Source organism: Euprymna scolopes, chromosome 42 (genome assembly GCF_053919585.1).
Source record: "Euprymna scolopes isolate OS-2025 chromosome 42, ASM5391958v1, whole genome shotgun sequence".
In the NCBI taxonomy this organism is placed as follows: Eukaryota; Metazoa; Mollusca; class Cephalopoda; order Sepiida; family Sepiolidae; genus Euprymna; species Euprymna scolopes.
The window spans coordinates 29,247,550-29,252,002 of NC_136523.1; the positions used below are offsets into that span (position 1 = coordinate 29,247,550).

At 37.5% G+C, this 4,453-nt stretch overlaps 1 pseudogene; it reads right to left on the reverse strand.

Annotated features, from left to right (window-relative positions):
* Nucleotides 1-882: 882 nt before the first annotated feature.
* LOC145267395 (5S ribosomal RNA) lies at nucleotides 883-999 on the reverse strand (annotated as a pseudogene).
* Between the last annotated feature and the right edge of the window lie 3,454 nt (nucleotides 1,000-4,453).

A 4,453-nucleotide genomic window follows, 5' to 3' on the forward strand; every position in this document is an offset into this window, starting at 1 on the left:
ATGGAGGAATGTTCTGACGCCATCAGTCCCAATAAAAGAGAGACAGCCAGATAACGAGTAGAAATGCGGTAACCGTGGGCAGAAAAGCCGACACATTATCTATCTGCTATTTTGAACCCCCCACCGCGACCCTCTATGCTGTTAGTGTTGTCAGTGGAAAATAAACATTGTTTTGTTCATTCCTTTTACTTGTTATTTAAAAGTGCAAGGTACTCTATGTGTTTACATCTGATTGTGGAGGCACGCATAAATGTGCGATCCGACTAGTCTTATGAATAACACTTTTTTTTTACGTAAAAATGGCCAGGAGTAAATAATTATTTGCAAGGTTTAAACTATAGTAGATTTTCGATTAGTATCGGGATACAATGGATACTCTCTGTAAGGATGCATGCACAGTAAGTCTATTGTCATCATCATAATAAATTCTTTGAGTCTATTGACAAGAAGAAGTCAAATACGATTATGAACCATGCTGATATAAACAGATTATTCACACCTCATACCTCTTCTGACATTCACGAATTATCAATGCTGTTGTCGCGATGACCACCGTACTCTCAGTAACCCTTATCCTCGAGTGACCTTCGGGCCTTGATAAGTGTTGATTATTATTAAAAAAAAAACTATGTACTGACCAGTCTCAACTTCGATATGTCACCGTGATTATCCCTTGGATATTTACATAGAATAATATTTTTAGGCTCCTTCAGTCTTTGACAGACCATGGATACCCAGAAGGGGTGCCTGCGTGTGAATTTTTGTGGCAGGAGATGCGCAATCTCCAACCACACCTCTCCTGAGTCGACATTGTTAAATACCAGTAGCAAGTTAAGTGTATGTACAGGACGACTGGAAACAAATGCTGAGATAAGCGGAGAGCACACACAACACCTAGAATTCCCAAATGGTCACCCTTCTGGTACTAACCAGTCTCAACGTTGCTTAACTTCAGTGATCTGACGAGAACCGGTGTGACAACGCGATTATGTCGTATATAAAATAATATACTGGGAATCGCACAAATATTTACATAGAATAATAGACTCCTCCAGTGACCGCACAAATATTTCAATAGGATGATAGAACTATGTCAGTAATTACATTTTCCATGTATAAATTATAATCGTATATTATATTATACTAAAATAGAAAAAACACAACTATTATTGACATTTTTATTTAGAGCAATGGATTCCTTAGTAAATTAATTCCAGACGTTTTATTTTGTTAATAGATCATTTGGGGCTGAATTACAGAACACGTGTGATTTTTGATGAGCAAAAGAAAAATCACACAAGTGTTTGTTAGTAGAATTTCGACATATCCCTTTGCACACACCTCTTCATAGTGGCACTCAATTTCTCTATCCCAAACTGGAGGACCAAACGGCCGAATGTCAAATCACCTTTTCAGGGTTTTTCGATTCTCTCGCGATCGGTGACATCACTCTCTAAAATTGTTTTTAAATGCCTTGTTCAGTCTGTAGGCTTCAAAATAAACACAAGACAATATTTATAATTTACATCTTAGTTTAAATCGTTAATGTTAAAAATAATTACAGTCGCATTCCAAACACAGCTGTTGAGTTTGTATTTTTTTGTAAAATATTCTCTTTTACTTTTCTAACTTTGATTATCTGAAGCGTGGATAGGGACGGCAAAAGTTAAACATGAAAATTAAAAAAAAAAAAGAAAAAGAAAACACGTGCAAATCGAAAGTAGAAATAAAAAAAAGAAAATGTCGTAAACTGGAAAGTTTGGAAAAAGAAAAACAGAAAGAGTATGAATAGAAAAGTGTTTCTTTTTCTCTAAAAACCGAGATAGAGAGGAAAGAAGTGGTCTCTCTCTACCGTGCTAGAAAACTACTTACGTCTTGTAGTATTATGTGCCCCTACAAGGCCATCATTCGCCTATGTACGGAGTATTGTTGCCACATTTGTGCTGGTGCATCTGCTACTAGTCTGTCACTCTTACACATGGTTCAAAAGAGAGTCGCCCACCTAATAGTTAGTCTTCAACTTCTGTGCCATCAACGAAATGTTGCATCCCTCTGTCTGTTTTACAAGTATTTTAATGGTAAGTGCTCCGACGAACTATAAGCTCTTGTGCCCTTTACATAAATACTGCCGAAAAACCCGACAAGTGGTTAAATCCCATCCATACACAATAGCAATCCCCAGATGCCAGAAATCCTTCTGCTCTAATAGTTTTTTCCCTAGGATTGCTAGACCTTGGAATTCCCTTCCGGGTTCCTGCTTTTCTGACTGTGCTAAGATACAGAAGTTCAAGTATAATGTAAACAGACATCTTGCTGCTAAACTCCCCACATAATATCCCTGCAAATTATGTCCCAGTTAGTAGTCCCCTACATTAAAGTGGCACTATACCTTGTTTGGGGGATGAAAGTGCAATAAAACAATGTATTTTGCCCACTTCCTTAATTTTCTATAAAATTTGTTATTTAAATTGATGTTTTATACTTCATTTTTTTTTTAATTAAATGTTATTTTCTGATCATCAATTATTTGATTTTATGTTTTATTTTCTAGATCGCGTTGTGAAGATTTTCTCTGCATCCTATGCTTTGCTGAATCTTCGGCTTGCGTGTTAGGATCAAAGGATAATATATCTTAGCTGATAATCATCCCAGTCATTCCCAACTTTTTCGACCAAATATATATTTATTGAGTAAGGCAGTGTGTTTTGTTTTTCAGCCGAGAGTATACGGCTGTAATCGTATTGATACACTAGTTCTTTTAAGAACAGCGAAATTAACAGACGATGTACCTGCCCAGTATTAACTATTGAGAAAATCAGGTGCTGTATGTAACGAAATTATCTTACAAAATTAATTACCTGTAACCAACACGAAAAGCGAACATACAGTTCTTTATCTTAGTACCGAGGGACATTATTCGGGCAGAGGAAGAGAAAAACAGAGACAGAGAGATGCCTTGCTACTTTTGATTTTAAAACTTCATATTTAACACATCCGTCGTTTCTAACGGATTTTCTTATTAAATTTCCCAGCATGCTATTTTATAGAGGCATGGTTTTTCCGCTCCCAAACTACCGCACATGCTATGCATATAATATTTGAAATTTTGGCAGTTTACTTAATACCTCCGTCTTTTTTACGACTACCTACCCCCCCCCCCCCAACAAATGCCTCCATTTAGTCTCAAGAGACAATGGATATCTCCTGTAAAGATAGATGTGTGTATAATTGTGCGGCAAAGGTTGCGCCAAGCGCCCAACAATACCATACCTGCTTGAGTCCAGTGGCAAGAAGTGCTAAATGACACAAAAAACGCCGGTACCCCAATTAAAATGGATAATAAATACATTCAGTAAGAATGACCTTGTGTCACATTTTTGCTTTCGGAAGCAAATAAATACCAACCTTTCACGGGTTTTTACCTAATGTAAAGGTTTTTTTTTACTAGAAAGCCACGACCTTTCAAGGCCTGGAGGCCACTCGAGGATAATGATTAATGAGTGACAGGTGACACAACATCATGATGATCAGTAATGATGGAAATTCAGTAGAAAAAGATCAGGACGGTTCAACATGAAATTGTTTACGTTGGACCTATGTCAGCTGAAAAGCAGACGGGCTATTGAAGGAGGTTTGCTCATGAAATGTTCGTTTAGATTTTTAGGCAAGAATAAGAGTAAGAGTAGTTGTTCAAGCAATTAGGATTTTTGTTGCAATCCAGAGTGGCGAGTTTTTGGGTAGTTTGTTTTTCTCCACACTAAAAACCGATCTCGTGATCTCGTAAATAGGAATATTTACTTGCCTCCCGACAAGGGCAGAGTTAGATACAATGTCGGTTTTTAATGTGGAGGAAAACTTAGCTCCCCAAAAAGGGGAACTCTGGGGGAAAAATTGTCTCAGTCATGAAGGATTCCTCTCTCCTCTATTGACCGAGGAAAGAAAAAGGTGAAGTATAGTATCAGAACACTTTGTTCCTAACCAAAAGGCCAAAGAAACGAGGCAAGTAAATATTGACAAACGGTTGGAACCAGCTGAACAAATTCCATGTTTACCAATATTCCACATCCCCCACCACCAGAAATTCTACGGGTTTTGCAACGTTGCAAAGATTGTTCCGTAGCGACGATTTCAAGACTAAACTGATGTCGCTAAGAACGTTCAGTATTCGCAGTGTTGGTCATCCTCATTCTTCTGGAATCGGTTCGTTTATTTATAACAAACACACAATTCTTTCGTTTGCTGTCGATTTTCTTCCGTTTAGCTTTCTTTTCTTCTCTCTCTCTCTCTTTCTCTCTCTCTCTCTATCTATCTATCTATCTATCTATCTATCTATCTATCTATAGATAGATAGATATATTATCCTCTCTTTCTATTTGCTGTTCCTCTTTGTATATATCATCCTTCGCTTTTTACCATACACTCTCTACTTCTCTCCCTCTCCCCCTCTCACTCC